General features: G+C 38.3%; 1 long non-coding RNA gene across 1 annotated transcript in view; it reads right to left on the reverse strand.

Moving 5' to 3' along the window:
- LOC103093969 (uncharacterized) overlaps window positions 1–20,496 on the reverse strand; it is a 33,198-nt gene extending 12,702 nt beyond the window's left edge. Inside the window, exons 1-2 of the long non-coding RNA XR_001626149.2 lie at window positions 19,941–20,496; window positions 19,715–19,813 (exon numbers count right to left, since the gene is read on the reverse strand). This is a non-coding gene — a long non-coding RNA (uncharacterized LOC103093969). The remainder of the gene's footprint in view (window positions 1–19,714; window positions 19,814–19,940) is intronic.
- Window positions 20,497–20,738: the final 242 nt, after the last annotated feature.

Raw genomic sequence — 20,738 nt, forward strand, 5'->3', positions numbered from 1 at the left:
CAACCAATCAGATGCCTGGTTTCACAAATTCCTGGTGGGGCTCATTACAGCTTGATTCTTTATAGCATCAACAACTAAAGTTTTGGTGAAGCTGTAATATGTTCTGGTATCCTAGGTCTTCACAATATCCAGCATTTATACAGTACTTTAAGGTTTGTAAGCCTTTGTACAAATGGTATCTCATTTGGTAGCCATAATGCCCCTGGGAAATGGGAGCTTTTATTATCCCTATTTACAGATGAAGAAACTGAAGCTGAGAGAGGTTAAAGGACTTACCCAAGATCACATGGCTAATAAGTGTCTGAGGTAGGATTTTAATTCAGGGTTTCCAAACTCCAAGTCTAGTGTTCTTACTCACTATACCGCCTTCCTGTCTCTTCAGCAGTAATCTCCACTCTTTGATGTCAAAGGACTCCTGGACAAGAATAAATAGGGCCAAGGACAGAAGGAGCTACAGAACCTTTAACATAGTTGCTGGGCAGATCAAGGTCCTTGCTGATCAAAGTGAACTGCTGCTCTAAGTGAACCATGTGGAAATTTTTCAAGCTTTATTTGTGAGATTGTCTGAACTTCTTTCTGCACTTAAACTGAAATTCTTGAATAGAAATGATCTCATGAGCAATGTAACGTAAGGGAAGAAATCATAAAGAATGAAATTTTAATAATATGAGTACAAACAAGTCCATTGAATAAAGATTCAACCAAAGAAATTATGGCTGCATGGAAAACTCATCAGACCTTAAGAAAACATGTCAAAATAATATAAGCAATGATGGGTAAAAGGACACATTTTAATATAACAAGTATTAAGTATCTATTATGTACTTCTTTTTTTTTTTTATCCAAATACAATGTACCCATATCCACCCCCTCTGGTTCCTAGATCACCTTTTTTTTCCCTCTTTAAATTTTTTTAAATTATATTTTTATTTTCTAGATTACACATAGATACAATTTTTATTAATCCTTTTCTGACATTTTGTGGTACATCTCCTCTCCCTCCCTCTTTCTCTTCCCCTCTCCCTGAGAGGGTAGGCAATATGATATACTTATGCCGTCATGTGATACACATTTCCATGTTTGTCACTTTGTGAAAGAAGACACATGCTACTTATACAAGAAAAAACTCCTGAAAGAAATAAAGTGAAAATGATATTCTTCAATGTGCATTTAGATTCTCTCAGCTCTTTCTATGGATGAGTATATCACATTAATAGACAACACTATTCTATTTTCTTTTAATCTATTCTTTTTCTTTAAAATAAAGCAGTCTCTTCCAGAGTCATGTTCCTGGTATGGGTCCCATCCAGCCAAATCTCAGGGATTGGTATGTTGACAATCTTACCTCCAAAGATATTAGAATATTTGTGCAAGAGTTATAGATCTCTCTGGGTTTGGCTTGGTATTTCTCATCACAAATGACTTCTGCTCTGTTAACCTTTTAATAACCTGCCCTTTTCTGGAAATTTCTGGAAACTTTCCTTGCCCCTGCCACTGTTATTTTTGTTCATTGTCAACATTTGGATGACGACCAGTGGAGTTTCACCTTCATAATAGAAACTCTGGCTATGCCCAAGTTCAAAGCCCTTTGAAAGACATTTCAACAACTTGAACACTGCCTGTGGCAGTAGCTGACTCATTCTGGCCAGCCCCTGGCATCTCTTTCCCTGACTGTGATGCCAGAGTTGGTAAGCTAATCAGGTGTACCTGGAAGGGAACTTGCCCTTTTCCTCTCTGATAATCATCCATAATCATCCTCTGTTTCCCTTATCTTCAGTTTCTGTCTACCTACTGATTCCTTCCCTGATGTCTACAAACTCTCATTCCCCTACAAAGGGTATTACCATTCTTCTTCCTACATTTTTGCTAATCTCTAAGACATTTATTTCATTTGGCATATATGCAGTTTTCCCCTTCCCCTTTTTTTGTAAAACGTAAGGCAAATGAATTTTTTATTACTTAATCATTAAACCTTTATTAAACAATAGGATCTGCACTGTACCAAGTGCTCAGTAAACAAAGAAAAGTGAAAAAGTCTTCCCATCCTTAAACTAAACTCATGTCTGTACCAGCCCCTCAAGCTATCCTATATCCTTTCTCCCTTGCACAACCAAACTCCTTGGAAAGATTGCTTACCCTCATTACCCTCATTTTCTTTTCCTCTGTTTTAACCCTTTGAAATATGGTTGCAGATCTCATTGCTCAACTAAAACTGTTCCATCCAAAGTTATCATTGGCCTTTTCATTACCAAGTACAACAGGTTTTTTCTCAATCTTTTCTGCAGCATTTGTTTCTATTGACTGGCCACCTTCTCCTCTCAGGGTTTGTAGGCCATCTCTCCTCTGATCATGGAGGTTCTTTGCTACAGGAGATGGAAGGGGATGCAGACAATGGTTCACCATTCACGTAGTCATACATGTGTGAAATAGCCATGTCAACTTTGCCTCTTCCTTCTCCATCACTTGCAAAATCAAATTGGTTGCTGAGTTCTGTTGATTCTAGGCGGAGTGATGAGAGCTTGGTGGAGCTTAAGTATGTCAAGTGTGAAGGCAGATATTTATTTACAGGACTATTAGCTACCCCCACACCATATCCTCTCCCAACTGTGGTTTGAAGAACAACACACCTAAGGCCCAGGGATTATTCCTCCCCTCTCTCCAACTAAGATCCAGAAGTACTCTTTGCCTTGAATGAATGAACTAATTAATGGTAAAGTATTTATCAAGCAACTAAGTGCTATAGATAAAAATAGAAAAGCAAGACAGTCCCAATGCTCACTGAGCTTATATTCTAGTAAGGGGGAATACTACATAAAGAGCAATGGTAGTCAAGGAAGGTAATTTTGGTCTAGGAAGTCACTGGGATGGCAGATGCCCTTTCCAGAGACAAGGATAGAATTGATTTAAGAACAAGAAGTTAGGTAAGTGCCTTGGCTCCTCATAGATCATGTCCCTCTCTTTTTTTCACTCTGTGCCCTCCTTGCCCTTGCCACTGGGTATTTTGTTTTATGACTCAAACCCTCTCTTATAGGGCAGCAAGTAGATAGAGTGCCAGGCATGGAGTGAGTCAGGAAGACTGATTCAGTATGTATTACCAGGATGTGATTTCTGACCAATATATAATACAATGTATAAATTATATTCCTTTGATCTTTGAGACCATTTGTACGTGACTTCTAGGTTGTCCTTTGCAATCTTACTTCCTCCTATTGTTACTTTATCCTGGTTACTTATAAACTTACTATACTGACTAGAAGAGGGGGTGATGGTCAGGAGGACCAGAACAAGATAAAAGTTTTTAACAGTAGATACATGCAGAACAGATGGAAGATAACATTGGTGAGGAAGGCTTTATTTTGGGGGAGGGATTGGGAAGAGGAAGGGGACATTACTCTGTTGCAGAAAGATCTTTCACTTATCACGTTGGTTACCATTAAGATAAGAAGGGCTATACTTTGAAATCTTAAATTGAGGCAGGCACTATGGATTAAAGGAAGAAGTATGGGACTGGAATTCAGAAGATGAATTATTTTATCTCGGCTACCAATCAGCTACGTTATTGTAGTTGCACTTCATATCTATCCCCCACTTTCCCATCTACAACATAACATGATGATTATATGATTATTGCACTTTATCTTTCAAAAGGTCTCATGAGTTCCTTGAGAACAAGTATTATTTCTTATATACCTTTTTGTCTCTGACAATGCCCTACCACATAGCCTTTACCATCTTAGGGGGCTTGATGAATGGACTGATTTGAAATGACATAATAGAGGTAAGTCATGGAGGATTTCCTGTTCAAATTACAAACAGAAGAGTGATTTCCTGTTGACAGAGAGGTCCTATAGATGTTCTTGTTTACAGATGACATTGAGCTGATTGCATCAAACCCTAGAGGCTCTTCAATGAGATCTATGATCACTCAAAATAATTAGCCTGGCCATCACAGAGGAAGAATCAAGCAGAACAAAGAACACATATTTTTTAGATTATAAAATATGTCTGGTTGGATAGGCAATCCATTGTGTTAGTCTGTAAATACATGTACCAGGTGCTAGGATACACAATGAGTTGGGCTCAAAAGTCACAGTAAGAGAAGAATAGACTGGATCATGTTCACCAACAGTAATTGGAAAATAAGTATTGCACTGATATCTACAAAATAGTGAAAAACAACAACAGAACAGTTAATCAACAAATAATAAAAACCTATCACTATATGTTACAGGCTTCATTCTCAGTGAATAACAAGGTGCAATAATTCCTTCCATCAAGAAGCTTGCAACATACATGTATGTTCAGAATATATTAAATATAGTAGATAGTTTTAGGAGGGAAGGCAATTAGATGATATAGTGGGCAGAACATAGAACCTAGAGGCATGAAATTCTGAGTTCAAATCCACCCTCAGATACTTCCTAGCTATGTGGGCAAGTCACTTAACCTATGTTTGCCTCAGTTCTCTCAACTGTAAAATAGTACCTACATCTCAGAGTTGTTTTGAGAAGCAAATGAGATAATATTTGTAAAGTACTTAGCATGATGCCTGGTATATAATAGATGCTATATAAATGTTTATTCTCTTCCCTTTTCCCTAGGGAAGTTTCAAGAGTCATCTTAAAATGTTTGGCTTATCTTCCTTCTGACAGTTTTGATGATCTAAGCCTCCTTTTCTTTTTTACATCTGAAATTCCTGCATATGAACCTCAGTCTGTTTTCTTTATAATAATAGCTAACATTTATGGAGAACCTTAAAGTTCATAAAGACTTTGTGTATAATTTCTCTCTTTATCCTTACAACCACCCTAGAAGGTACTTGATATTATTATCCCATAGGTGGAAACCCTAAAGCTCAGAGACTAAGCAACTTGCCTAGGGTTATAAAGCTTTTAAATGTCTAAAAGCAGGATTAAAACCCAGGTCTTCTGATTCCAAGACCAGCACTTTATCCACCATGTCATACTGTTCCTTATTTGTTTATGTTTTGGAGGACAATTCTGAGTATTTGGTTTCTTTTTTGCTCTGGGTTTATATACAATGTACTAGTTTCTATAGAAATTGGCTTTTGTTCTATAATGACGACGATGATGACTATTATTGGGCATGTAGTTAAGTTGTTTCTAGAAGTTTGTAATGGAAGAACACTGGGTTCATACTTGCTCTGTTTCATAGGGCAAATCATACAACACCTCTGAAACTCATTTTCTTCATCAGTAAAATGAGGATAATAATACTTATACTACCTCCTTCATAGGGTAGTTATGGGGAAAGAGCTCTTTATAAACCTTAAAGCGCTATAAAAATAGGGCTTATTTAAGTAACCAGTCTCATGCATTTTTCCTTTAGGTTCATACCTAAACTCAAGGGCTTGTTCCCTGAGGATGCTTAATGTGGATCATATTAGAGAGAGACTGCCACTGGCTATCCTCCGTTCTTAGAAAATATGGAAACAATTTCTCAGCGACCTCTCTAATCCTTTTCCAGGAAAAACCCAAACTAGGAGGCAAGTACCGTCATCAGGGTAACTTATTCCATACATAACCTTGTAGAAATGTTTTAAGTTTCTTGGGCTTAGCTTGTTTCCTCTCGATCCCCCAACCCCAGAAAATTAGGGTATGGGGAGAATGACAGAACTTGGATGGAATAAGTAATTGGGAAGGAGGGGATAGAAATCATAAGCCAGATGACTAAGTCAGCATATAGCCAAGAAAGAATAAATGGAAGGCCATAGCCAAAAGAAATTGCTAGGGTTTCATGAGAATCTGTTTTTTTATTATTATTATTAAGCATGATAGAGGAGTAGAACACAATAGAATGGAGTAGAATAGAATAAAATGGAAGGGAAAGAATAGAATGGGATGGGATAGGATGGGATGGAATGGGATAAAATGGAATGTGGTCGAGTAGAATGGGAGTGGAATGGAAAGGAGAAAGATATTCCAACAGAAACAACTGGGTAGGTTTTTGGTGGTTGGACCCTTGGCCTCAAATCAGCTAGTTATGCCTTTTGATACTGAGATGGTACCATTCACGTTGAGTCAACAAAATTTAAGCATCTGTTGACTTGGATCTATACCTGAAGAATCCTGTAATAATATTAGGATGCAAGAGATGGAAATGACTTTAGGGATTATCTATTCAGGAAATCAAGGCCCAGAAAAGTCGAACAACTTGCCTAGTCACATTGTGATTCAGAGGCAGAACTGGAGCTAGAGCCAAGTCTTTTTATTCCAGTCAAGTGTGCTTTCCATCATGCTTAAGACTTATTATAGGAAAAATATTCTTACTAAGCTCATTGGTATCAATAAGTTTATGATTGTGTGAATTTAATATATATTGTACCCCTCTTTCCTTTTAAAAAGGAAAGTTTTGAAAATCCATTTCTGTGTCAGCCCCACTTTTTAATTGAGTGTGCATGGGTACTATGGGAGAATGCCAGAGGCCTTGAGGCTCCTTGGCATCTCAGAAGATGCTTGCCTCTTGTCCCACAGGACTCCTGGAGTCTGAAAGACTGGCCTCTGACCCAGACTGAGGTCAGATCTGTCCACCCAGGGAGACGCAGAAAAAGTGATGACACTGGGATTATAAATTAGAGATTGAGGAAGCAGCAGTTTCTTTCTCTCTCTTTGAACTTTTCCTGGTGGAGCAGCTTGCATGCTCTCTTTGCTAGCAAACAGAGACATGAGGTGAGTGGCAAACTCAGATTAGCTAGCTAACTAGCCATGTGATTATGTGCCTTTTGCTCTCCAACTCACTTTCACTATCTAATACATAATTATTAATATATAGTCTCCAAAGAATTTAAATCCTAACATGATACAGCAGAAACTTATTCACCCCCTGATGCCCATGGAAGTCTTGGAAACCTTTGTCTCCTAGACTAGCTTTTCCCATATAAGGAATGAAGTCATCCTTGAAACCAACTGATCCAGTGGATTAAGGCTCAAACCATTAATGTAGCTTCCTGGTCACCTAAGACATAAGCCAAGTGTAAAAGTAATTAAGGCTCCTTAAATTTGTGGACTACCTATTGCTGTATAAGTCATCAGACCCTCCTAGCTGGGTATATCTCTGTAAGAAATGTTATGATTAAAACTCTCTGGAGAACATAGCTTACTATTATAATTATTATTTATTAGATAGCAAAAGGCAGGCTAGAGAGAGAGAGAGAAGCATGAGCTGCTTGGCTGGCTAGCCGGGAGCATGAACATGTGTAAAAATGGAGATTTGAACCCAGGACTTCAATTCCCAGAAGTCCTTGGAACTTCCCATAATTCCCCAGAATCTCACCTGAGTGCAAGAACAAAATGGGTATTTAAACTCACTGTACCGCCTACCTATCTCTCCTATATATATTTTTCAGGTCAGTTGTTTTTCAAGTGATATACCGTTGTCCTTTACTATATCATGGTTCACTTATTGAGGGTTTTTAAAAAAACAAAATTCATATATATCTAATTCTGTATTATGGAGTTTTCACCATGTCAAGGGATTTTATGGATGAATATTATATTGTAAATAATGGAAATGCAATACACGACTACCACTTGTGCAAGTTTGCCAACATGCAATTGTACACTATTGGCTAATGGAATGAAAGGTGACCAACCCCAAAGCTTTGTTCTGTATCTTGTGTGCTGATTGATTCAGTGATTGTAGCATGGTCTGTTTACACTCCCACTACTTTGTGGATTTTCACCTACTGCAGGGGTCTCTGGAACATAACTCCCATGATAGGTGAGAGATCATTGTATTTCAATTTTTCTTCTATTTTTTCATTCTTTTGACTTTATTTTATTGTTTCCTACTGTATTCTGGGGTCATTATCTTCCATTTGCCCAATTCTAACTTTTAGAAAGTTATTTTCTGCCTTGAGCATTTGTATTTCTCTACATTTGGCCAATTCTTTTCTTTATTGAATTTTTATGCCTCTTTCCCTATTTGGTCAGTTCTAGTTTTTAGTGAGTTCTTTTCTTTAGTGTATTTATTCCCAAGCTATTGAAGCAATTTCTCATTTCTTTTCCCATTTTTACTTCCACCTCTCTTACCATTTGATTTTTGAACTCTTCTAGAAGTTCTTTTTGGTTCTGACACCCTTTTATATTTTACTTTGAGCTTAACATGTTTCCATTTTGACATCCTCTTCTGAGTTTGTATTTTGATATTCTCTGTCACTGAAGTAACTTTCTGGAAGAAGGTAGGTGGCTCAGTAAATATAGAGTCAGGCCTGGAAATAGGAGGTCTTGGTTTAAATTTGGCCTCAGATACTTCCTATATGTGTGATCCTAGGTGAGTCATTTAACTCCTATTGCCTAGCTCTTAGTCCTACTCTGCCATAGAACCAATACATGGATTTGATTCTAAGATGGAAGGAAGGGTTTAAAAAATAACTTTCTAAGGTCAAGACTTTTGCTCATTTAATGACCTTGCTTATATGTTGAAGTTCAGCTTTATTCCTGGGGTGGGAGTACTATCCCAAGCTTATATTGTGGTCTACTCAAGTGCTTGGGGTTGACCTGGATGCCTTTGGGTCTTGAATATGTCCTTTGAGAGGGCTCCCTGGCTGGCTTGCTGTGAAGACACCAGGACTGCCCATTCTTAGTTCTTACCACTCTTTAGTTCTCACCTTCTCTGGGTAGATTATATCTTCTGAATATTTCACACTTCTTTTGTTAAGCTTGCCTTTTGTAAGTTGCTTGACTGTTTTAGTGATTAATTTAACCTTTATAGGTACTTAGCACCCTTTTGTATTAGATCTAAAAATAGACCTAGCTTAAGGTTCTAGCTTTACTATAAGTATGAGTTGGGGACTTTTCATTGTTCAGTCAGGAGTTTACAACTTTATCTTCCCCTAAGGCACTATCTGAGCAGGGTGGAGTAATTTTAAAAGTTTCCAATACATTCCTGATCAAGTACCTCCATTGTTTAAAATGGGGAATAGCTTAATCAAATCTTCTGAAGTAGAGTGTGAGCAGTTTCAAGATTCACATCACTTCTAGCACCCTTGGGTACAGCAGAATGTACTACATTGTTCTCCCATCTTACGTCAGGGAGAAAGGTCTCTCCTATTGTCCTTCCCCATATTATGTACTGGAATAGTGTCACCCTGTCTTTTATTGGTTCTACTGCTTTAGACTTTGTTTTGAGGCTATATGTGTTTGTGGTGGGAGGGAGAATTATTTGGAGGTGGCTTTGAGTGAGCTCAGAGAGTTCCTTACTTAGACATCTAAGCTTCTTGGAAGTGGAAGTCAATGAACTAGTCTGAATCAGGCCTGGCTTAAACCAAGACCTCACCCTACAGGAACACACAAAAATCTGTCCACTAGAAAACTTACTGTCTCCCATTTTACTTCTGTCCTGCAAATTAAACTTCATAATTCTTCTTTAGTATTGCATCAAAATCAGGCAAAATAGCTCAGCTACTTCTAAAGCTATCTTCATACAGTCAGGGAAAAAAAGGGAAAAGGTTGAAAAATCCCATCCTATTAGGGTTTTCATGTAAAGAAGGCTTTAGGCAGTTGTTGAGAATTTGTTTGAAAGCTTTTAAATGGGTTTTGCTTTTGAGTTCCCCTCATTTTCATCAAACTTTTCTGTAATTTTTCAATAGACTTATGGAGCTCAAGGGTGTTTGAATTTTGGCAGGGTGAATTTTAGTGAATTATCTTTATATTTGTGAGCTAATTGTTGGAGCTACTTTGGGTATTGGATAAATATCTACCCATTTAACAAATATTAGTCACCTTCTCTAGGCCTGTCTTCTCTCCTTACCTTCCCCCTTTGCCTGGTTTGCTGGACTGCGTACTAGGATCCTGAGGCATTCCCTTGTGCCTTGCATAAGTTCTTAAGGTCCTTCAGAACTTATCAGCAGCCTTGCCCCTTTGTTCTCCAGATCTCTGGCACCATCATTTATTCTGCTTTATGCCATAATATAGAGAAAGGGATACAAAAGAAACTCCCTTCCAGGGCTTGTTGAGGAGGGGGGAAAATGAAACAACGTCCTTATAAAATGAAATATTTTGCAGTTACATTCTCTTCTGGCCTTGAGCAAAAAACAATCACTTGATTTTGACATTTCATCCATTAGAGGGCACTGACATACACATCTTGGTATATTACCCACCCTCCTTTGGGTTTGCTTCCTGCCTCTAGGCCTCAATTACTGCACTCCTACACTGAGCTGTCAGCGTTTTGTGGCCAATTCTGATGCGAAACTGGAAGAGAATGCGTATAATAATGACACCTTTCATGTATGAGGCCTTGAATGACAGAAGGAGGTGGGGAGCTGGAGTATTTCTGGAACCAGGCTGATGGCAGGGGACCAAAGGAGGGACTGGGAACTATAAAACATTTTCTTCTTTATATTGAGGGTAGAGCACAAATAAAAGGAGTCACTGCTCAGGATACCTTAATCATCTGCCCTAGTTGTTGGGTTTAAGCACTGGGCTTTGGCCTGTTCAGGAACTCTCGTGTACGTAATAGATTAAATAAGGGGTCTCTCATCTTTTGGTCAAGGGGTTACCGTGATCCTTTTCTTGGGCTCTTTGGGGGATGATTAGGTGAGTCTGCTGAGAGAAGGTGGAGATGCTGATGATAGATTGACTTTGTAGATGTGTTTCAGCTCAACAATTCTAGAATTTGGTGACTGAGAAGAAGAGAGAGAACATAGTGGAAAGGGATCTTAAAGATCAGACATTGACCAAACTCTTCATTTTGTAAAATGAGTAAACTGAGGTTTAGAGAGAAGGTAAGTCACTTTCTTAAGGTCAGATGCCTGTTTACCCAGGTAGTAAGTAGTGAATTGGAGATTTGAAGTGCTAATGGGTCCTACTGACAGCTAAGTGGCACAATGAGTTAAAATCTGGCCTCTGATACTTATTAGTTAGGTGACCCTGGAAATAACATTTAACCCAGTTTGCCTCAGTTTCCTCACCTGGAAAATAAACTGGACAAGAAAATGGCAAACCACTCCAGTAGCAGGGTCAAGAAAACTCTTAATGGGGTCAAGAAGAATCTGACATCACCAAAAACAACAACAAATGGGTCACATTGGGGAAAGGGGTAGGCATAGAGCTTTTCCCCCACAACTCACATTTTGAAATGCCAGCCTTAGCAGCAGCTACTAATCAGCTATGGACCAAGTTTGCCTTCATGATCAACCAGTCATGATTAACTTGCTAGGAAGCTCTGGTTTAAATGTATAAGAAAAAAGATTAAAGTTTCCTAAAACTTAAAAAAAAGTTCCCTAAAACTCTCATGTAAGGGGATTTGCATGTTGTAGATTAAATAAGGGATCTCTCATCTTTTTGTCAAGGGGTTACTGTGCTCCTTTTCTTGGGCTCTTTAGAAAAGACTAAAAGCATGATAGATTCAGAGTCAGAAGGTGTTTCAGAGGTCCAGTCCCTTCATTTTTACAGATTAGGAGAGTGAGGCCCAGAGAGATAAAATGATTTTCCCAAGATCACCTAGTGAACAGATGGCAGTCAGCTTACGAATCTAGCCTCTGACCTCAGAGCCAGCAGTCTTTCTCCAGTATTGTACTACCCTTCTCAAAGAGGCCTCCATGACTTCATTTGGCAAGTACAAACATCAAAATGGGCTTTGTAGTTTTATAACAAATCTGTTAACCAAAACCTTTTTGGGCAATAATTATATAATATTTACAAATATCTGAGCACAACTTTATACAGTTTCCTCAGAAGAGCATCTATAAAGAAAAAGGTTAAGACTCAGCTTCTTCTATTTTTTTAATGTGTATTTGGATTCTACTTGTCTTTCAACACCTTTTCTACTCTGTGACCCTCTCTGTCTTTTCCTTTTATTGATTTCCACAATGTGTAACAGTATCCCTATTCACAGTGCCAGGAAAAAAAATAGACATGTCCTAGACAGAATGCAACCATCCACATGACCTTGCATAGGAACCAGCAATATAAGCCACCTTTACCCTGCATAATGCTTGAGTTTGAACCTAGGTCTTTTCAGTCAACAATTGGCTACTTATTTAACATGTAAGGCCTCAAGAATTTAGGTTGAGTCCAAGCTCTCTGTAGTTGTGTTAAAATAAGCCAAAGCCACCGTTGCTAGTATTATTTATATTCTCCTGGATTTTTTCATTTCAAAATTTTAAATTAAAAACATAATACTTTATTCTTTGTTTCTAATGAAGATCATTCACTGTTCATGCAAAATAATTAGTTTTCATTTAGAAGACTGGAGTTGTTCCAAAGGACTTTAGGTTCAAAGTTTAAGGAAACCTAGAGCAATGCTTTAGGTGTATTCCTAGTTGCTCCACATTTTCATCTGGAAGGTTTAAAGAATATGTCATTACAACTTCTTTTGTCATGAGTGGGTCCCTACATAACTTTGTCACTTGTTTGCATTTGAATATTATTGATAGCAATGTTTTATTTCCCAAGGAGTATCTACAATACTCTTACTCAAAAAATCAAAAGGAGGAAGGAAACAAGAAATAAACTCCTTGCCATAAGGCCACAACAATTTTATTCTTGATGAGATGATGGACCAACAGGATTTACCATCTGCCTTGCCTCTGTATAATGCTGGCACCAGAACTGCTATCTAACCAGCCTATGTACAAGGAACCTTGGATATTGCCATATGTCCCATCTCTACACCCTTAGGTCCTGAGTCTTCCCATCTACCATACAGCTGAACTTTCTTTTATGTGTTGTTTCCCGCAATTAGTATGATCTCCTTGAAAACTGAGACTGATTGCCTTTTTCTATTTGTATCCCAAGACTTTAGCACAGGCCTTGGCACATAGTAAATGCTTAATGAATGCTCTTTCATTCATTCATCCACTTCATTTATTTTTGCAGCATGAAATGGGGGTGCCTTCATAGGATTTAGAACTTTAAGATCACCCCCATCCAATCATTCTTATTTAATTCAACAAACATTTATTAAGCATCTTCTGTGTATCAGACACTGTGCCACCTCATCCAGGCTCTCTGAGTAATCTAGGCAAGGGGAGAGGGTGCCTTAAGTTGGGCAGGCCTTTCCCCACTGTCTGGTCATCCCAGATGGGTTTAAATATGAAATACAAAAGGGAAAACAGTCTTTTCCTATAGGGAACTTATATTCTACTTGAGGGGGAGGGAGCAGGGAGAGAGGCTGAGAAGAGGAATAAAAAATGTCAAGAGAAAAGTAAGCACTAAAGAATTTTGGGGGGAAATAGGTCAAAATAGGTAGATTTAGAAGGGTTTCACAGATTGTAACTGAGCTGAGCCTTGAAGGAAGTGAAGTGTAGCATATATGCTCTCATTATCAATGCTCATAGGATTTTGTAATGATAACCATCAGTATTTTATTTGACAAATCAACAAATGCAAGGCTACAAAAATGATCTCAAATGGAACTAACTTGTGAGGGAAACAGATAATAGAAAAACAACTGTATGATTTTAGCCTAACACAAAAGAGAACAAAAATGGGAAATTTCTCTGGGAAACTATAAACTAGAGCAGTGATGGAAAACCTTTTAGAGACAGAGTGCCAGGCCTTGCCCCCACCCCACCCCCAGACTAAGTGCCATGCCCCCCTTCCCCACACTGGTTATAAGTGTTACAAATGTTATCAATGTAGAAAGGGCTTTGCCTGCAAATTTCATTGTATTGATCACCAGAGGACTTACACATGAATGTGATAACTGTGGAAAGGCCTTTCCCCAAAAAGGTTATCTACTTCAACATCAGAGAAATCACTCCACAGAGACACCTTATAAGTGTAATGATTGTGGAAAGGTCTATAGACACAAAACTAGTCTTGCTATGCATCAGAAAACTCATACTAGAGAGAAATCACCTTCATGTGATGATTAAGCAGATATTATCCTCTTTAGCCAACATTGTTCTCACTAGTATTTCTTAATGGAAAGAGGAACCTTTGGAATATAATGATTTTCCATTGTTTTCTACTTTTAATGAAACAGTAACTAAAATAAAATGTATAAGATTATGAAGAATAAAAATGTTTTATATCTATCTGTCTGTCTGTCTATCTATTTATCTATCTATCTATCTATCTATCTATCTATCTATCTATCTATCTATCTATCAAGATGGCCAAGTACCCAAAGAGAATACTCTGTGTGCCATCTTTGGCACCTGTGCCATAGGTTCACCATCACTGAGCTAGAGTATCTAAAAATGGAAATCCCAAGTAGAGAATCTCTAGGGGTTGCTGCAAATGTAAGGTCTTGGATTTTATCCCAGAGAAAGCCTCATCTGTATTAAGTACAGTCTGGTTCTCTTTCAGAGCTAGTCCAGCTGCATCTCTTTTTCAGAGGTATCCTAAAAGATTTGGAGTTATCTCTATTGTTAGGGGAGTAAGCTCCTTCTGGGCTGTTTTCCTTAATATTTGGTGTCCATGACTAGCACTCTACTTCCATTTTAAGTACTTCACAACAATTAGCTTTTAGAAAGGGATATTTACTTGGAAGATCTAGCAATAACAAAGTTCAGACATTTCACTCCAATACCTCAGGGACATATTCTTCTTTAGACTACTTTGGTCTCTGGGGAGATAGGCTCAAACTCAGTTCAGATCCTTTATAAGTTTGAATGAAAAGGTAATGTAATCTATTTTCCCCCTTTTATCCATATTCAGGAGAATATATATGTTTTAAAATTATGAACTTACCAAATCTGAATATTTTGATATATAAAGAATAAGAAATAAGATTGTATGTGAAATAACTTCTACTATCTACAATTTGTTTGATAATGTAATAAGACTATTTATGTGTAAAAATATGAATGTGTGATATGCACTAAGGGTCACTCAGAGGATTGGGATGAGCTAGTTTGCCTCCTGTCTCTCTCAAGAAGGTTTTGCATGGATTTGTCTCTTTGGGAGAGACTAATGATAATTCCATGCAAGGTAATGTAAGTGGGGACATCTAGGCATGTAACTAATAAAACGAGAACTCTTCCAGGAGGCAGGCACTCCCCTTTTCCCTCTCCATCCCAGGCTTTGATTTGAGAATAATATCTCTTCTAACCTAGTAGATTGACTTCTTTAAGGTTATTAATCACTCTCAGTTTATAATTTCTGCTTATCACATTGAGTTTCAGTAACATTAGAATAACTGGAAAAAACTGCAATTTTCCAGGGAAGAGATCATGGCTTTGCAATTTTCTGTCCTTGCTTCTCACTATCTGTTTGTGTCGTCCACTTTTCTCCCGATTATCCAACCACATCCTCCCTAACCCCTAAATCTTTATTAGCTAGCATCAAAAAGACACAGAGTTATTGGTCTCTGCTTTCTTTATATAACAATGGGAATAAACTGTAGGGAGGGGAAGGACAAAAGGCACTGGGGGAAAGAGGAACAGCTGTGGGTGCATACTAACTGAGCACAGCCAGTTCCTCCAGGAACCAAAGTTTTTCTGCCTTAATTCCTTCTACTTACAAAGAAGAGTTGGGATAAAAATTCCAGAGACGTGGAACAATTGACTACAGCTGCCTTCTATGCCAGGCTCAGAGGCATGGGAGAAGAAAATGGTTTATGGGGCAGGAGGGGCATCTCACCCAGCCTGGTCCGATCAGTACAGCAAATAATATCTTATAGTTGTCAGTTAAGATGATGACACTAGCCTTTGTTCTCTGTCTCTTTCTTGGTTAAATAATGAAGATTAAAATTCCCTGACCCCAAGGCCTCAGGGTCACATTGTCCCATGATAGAGAGTAAATGCCAAACTTTCAATCACAACCCATTTTCTTCCCTTCCAATGTAATTTTTATGCGAATTCTCCCATCATCTCCCAGGCCTACAGTATCAGTACTGAAGGAGTCTGAGGAAGCATCTCTATCTCTGTAGCAACTTTAATGCAGTTATATTTTTTAAATATCTATTAAATGTCACAGGGTAATAGCACATTTCTCTGCCTGTTTGTCCCCTTCTAAACTTCTGACTTTTCTATTTTTAAAAAGTTTCATTGATATTCTTGTCTTCTTTTATTTTTTGTATTATAATCTCCCCTCTAAATAGAAGCCCCCTTTTAAAACAAATATAGTTGAGTAAAAGAAATTATTCACATGTTAATATGTCTGAAAACACGTCTCTCATTCTGCACTTCTACTCCATTGTCTCTTTACTAAGAGAGGGGGAATAATGCCTTATCATCAGTCTTTTAAAGTCACAATTGGTCATTTCATTTATCCAAGTTCTTAAGTCTTTTAAGGTAATTTTCCTTTTTATTATTGCAATTATTATATAAGTTGTTCTCCTAATTCCTCTCACTTTATGCTGTATCAGTTCCTACAAGTCATACCAGTTGCCTCTGACTCTATCTCTTTCATCGTCATTTCTTATAGTACAATAGTATCTTTACCATTCATCTACCATAATGTGCTAAGCCAGCCCCCATGTGATGGTCATCCACTTTGTTTCCAATTCTTTGCCACTGCAGAAAGCATTGCTATAAAACTTTTTGTACTTGAGGATCCTTTCCTTTTGTTTCTGACCTCTTGGGGTATATATATCTAATAGTGAGATTGCTGGATTAAAGAGTATGGATAATTTAGTGACTTTTTGTTTAGAGTTCCAAATTGCTTTCCAGAATGTTGAGAATAATTCACAGTAATTAGTAGGCCTGACCTCTCACAATCTCTCCAAAATTGTCATTTTCTTTTTGTGTGTGTATATCATATTTACTAATCTGCAGGATGTAACATAAGAGTTCCTCATTTGAATTTTTCTTCTCATTAGTGATTTGGAGCATTTTAACATTATTATTGATAGCTTGTGTTTCTTTCCTTGAAAACTTCCTGTTTATATCCATTGGTCATTTATTTATTTATTGTGGAATATTTTCATATAGCTTCTTTATCTATTGGGAATATAAAGCTTTTGTCTGAAGAATTTGTGACAAAGATTTTTCCCCCCCAGTTAACTGTTTAAGGGAGTGCATTCTGCAAGGGAGACTGCTTGTGAAAATGTATGAAGTTGAAGGATGGAGTGACAAATTTGGAGAAGAGTAACTAAGCTAATTTAGTTGGATCCTAGGGAAAATAAAGCTCTTGAATGTAATGAGATATAAATATAAAAAGGGACCCTGAGACAGTTGTTAATAGCTTTAGATGGCAGGCTGAGGGGCTTATATTTTTTTGTAAGGCCAATAAAAAATCATTGAGGATTCTTGAACAGGGGAATGACAGTACGTGAAAGATGGATTAAAGAGGGAAAGAGAATAGAAGTACAGAGACCAGTTATGAAGCAATTACAACAATTTAGGAAATAGGTAATCAGGCTCTGAAATAGAATAATTCTTGGCATAAAGAGAAGGCATGTTATGGAAGTGAAGTCTCTTAAGACTTGATAACTGACTGGATATGTGGGATGAAAGAAGAGTCAAGGAAGACTGAAGTTGTGAACTTGGGTAAGTAGAAGGATGGTGATACCTTCAAAAGAAATAGGAAAGGAAGCTGTTTACTGAGAGCCAGGACTAGAGGCAGGAGGTCCTGGGTTCAAATATGGACTCAGACACTTCCTAACTGTGTGACCCTGGGCAAGTCACTTAACCCCTACTGCCTAGCCTTTGCCACTATTCTGCCTTAGAACCCATACACAATATTGATTCTAAGATGGAAGATAAGGATTTGTTTTTAAACAGGAAAATGTGGAGGAACTATGAGATTGGGAGGGAGGAGTAGTTAGCTCTGTTTTGGATTTGGTGAATTTGAGATGCCTACAGCACTCATAACTGGAGATGTTCAGTAGGCAGTTGGTATTATGAGCCTGGAGATGAGGCACAGATATATAGATCTGGGAGTCATCCACATAGAGATAATGTCTGAACCCATGGATAAGAGAGATTCTAGAGAGAAGGGGCTTAGAGACATAGCAACGGGAGATGCCCAGGCTTAGAGAGCAAGTGAAGGACAACTATGGAATAAATAAGACAGAATGAACAGATAGAAAGAGGAGGAGATTGAGACAAGAGATTAAACTGAAAGATGATGACTTAACTAGTTAAGTAGAAAAGCTAGAACTTGAACCTGGATCTTTTGATCCAAAATCCAGGTTTTTAAAAATGTTTCTCTACTTTTTCTTCTTCATGATAGAACTCCCCTAGAACTGGGGGAGAGAAAATAAGGAGTGGCAGATATATCTATTCTTGAGATGTCTTCCTTTCTGCTCACCCTGTATTGAAGAGCCATAAATTCAATCAGAGCATTACATAATCCCGTCCATGGGATTATGAGGGAAACTGTGATATTTTGAGATAAGCAATGGCCTTGTGTCAGGAGATCTAGGCTATATCTTGTTCCAGTTTTGCCAGTAATGGAGTGATTGAGGCAGCTAGGTGGCACAGTAGATAGCAGTGGGTCTAGAGTCAGGAAGATTTGAGCTCAAAATGAGCCTCAGATACTTACTGCTTTGTGACCCTGGACAAGTCACTAAACTCTACTTGCTTCAGTTTTCTCATCTGTGAAATGAGCTGGAGAAAGAGATGGAAAACCACTCCAATATCTTTGCTAAGAAAATTCCAAATGGGGTCATGAAGAGTTGGACATCACTCAATAACAACAAAAATCTTTTATATATATACATTATGATCTGATTAAAGAGGACCACTTACTGTCTCCCTAACACATTTCACTTAGACTCTCTCACCTCTGTGACTGCTCAGAATGCCCTCTTAAAACATTCTTACTCCCCCACATCTACTACTTGCAATCCTGGGTCTCAAGACCCAGCTGAAACGCTGCCTTCTCCATGAAGACTTCCTTCATCCCTAGGACCTCACATAGCATACTGTTTTGGTCCTTTTATGAGTTTGTCATTTTCTGTTTTATATTTTAGTTACCTGTCCTGTGTGTGTGTCATCTCCCCCTACCAGACTAGAGTTTCCAAGAGGACCAGACCCATGTCTTACATACCTTTTCATCCCCCTCAGCATCTAGTACAGGCTCTACCATATTAGGAGCTTTATAACTGTCTTAAATTCAGTTGAATTGAGATAGTTGTCTGGCCTTAAGTACAAGAAAATCTGTATAAAAACACTTTGTCCTCTGATTAAGACTATTAAATGAATTTTCTACTCCAGTCAGGCTCAGCCAGTCTATCCAAATCTAAAATGTTCATTCCCATGTACATGTCTTTTTAACACGCATACTCCTTTCCCTCTGACTTTTTTTTTAACCATTACTTTCTGTCTTAGGAACAGGGTTAGGTGTCTTGCCCACACAGTGAGGAAGTGTCTGAGGTCAGATTTGAACCCTCCCATCTCTAGGCCTGCCCCTTCTCTTTGTCTTTTCAAATATTGTTATTATTCAGCTGTTTTTGGTTTGTGTCTGATTCTTCCTGATCCCATTTGGTGTTTTCTTGACAAAGATAATAGAATTATTTAACATTTCTTTCTCCAGCTTATTTTACAAATGAAGAAACTAAAGCAAACAGAGCCCCAAGGTCACATAGTTACTAAGTATCTTAAGTTAGATTTGAACTCAGGAAGATTCATTTTCCTGACTCCAGGCCCACACCTATTATACATATTTTAAGACCAAAACCAAAGTCCAATTACCCAGCGAAGCATCCTTTCCCTCTTCACACTTAATTATCTTCTATGGGTTAGTTTTGTCTTCTCAGTAAAACAATAATGTCTATAAGAGCAGAAAGGGCTTCTTATTCTCTCTTTCAGAACTTAGCACATTCTGGGAATGCAGGATTGAAATGGAAAACAAACCTCTTGTTTACATAGGTCAAAGCAGACACTTATCACATCAGATGGAGCTGGAGTCAGCAGACGGGTCCAGAGGGACAGATGCGAAGTCAAAAGAAGAACCTGGGAATAGGAAACATGAGGGAAAGAGAGACTCATGACTTGAAAGTTGAACTTGAGCTAAGTGAAACTTTAATTAGCCATTCTCCGATGGCTGTGCCAACCACGCTTGTTTTGGAGAAGTGAATACCTTTTCCCAGCAGATTTGGGGAACATGAAGCCTCTAGGGGTTGAGACATACCACACAGCAAGCGGGGTGCTTCTGTTTTGTTCAGGAGATATACAGACTCAAGCCCTTTCAGCAGGCAGGGAATCAAATCAAAAAACAAGTTACATCTTCCTCCAATATCTATGGTATGCAAGGCTAGTGCTAGCTCTATATCTTATCAGTCTCAAGGACGGAGGAATGCTGGTATTCCTCTGCACGTGTGGGACAAAGAGCAGCAGAGGATTTAGAGGTCATCTAGTCCAACTTCCCCCATATCACAGATAAGAACACTGAGACCCAAAGAGAAAGAGGCTAGTTCAAGGCCATTTGAGTTATTAGTAACAAAGTCAGTGTTTTAAACCATGATTTTCTCTCCAGAGTTCATTCTACTAGATGGGGGCAGCAACAGTAGGCACGTGACTGGGTGAGGGGTGGGGAGCGGGGAGGGAAGGAGCCCCGAGTTTATCAAACACCTCCAAAGTGATGAGGGTAATTCATTGCATTGATTTTGTCTTATTACCCGAGCTACGAACTGGGAGAGAATGTTTTTCTATCTCTTGACTCCATTTATTTTCACTGAATGTCCCCTATGCCCCGAATTCTCGGCATTTTTATCTTCATCTCCTGACCTCTCAGGTTTCCCATTTTCTGCAAAAAGCTTTCTCAAATGCCCTTAATGCTAATACCTTTCCTCTTTTGTAGACATATATACAAGGTATCCTGCATATATGGCTGTCCATAGCTGCTTGCATTTTGTCTTTCCCACTAAGGTATAGGCTT

Source organism: Monodelphis domestica, chromosome 1 (assembly GCF_027887165.1).
Source record: "Monodelphis domestica isolate mMonDom1 chromosome 1, mMonDom1.pri, whole genome shotgun sequence".
Classification (NCBI taxonomy): domain Eukaryota; kingdom Metazoa; phylum Chordata; class Mammalia; order Didelphimorphia; family Didelphidae; genus Monodelphis; species Monodelphis domestica.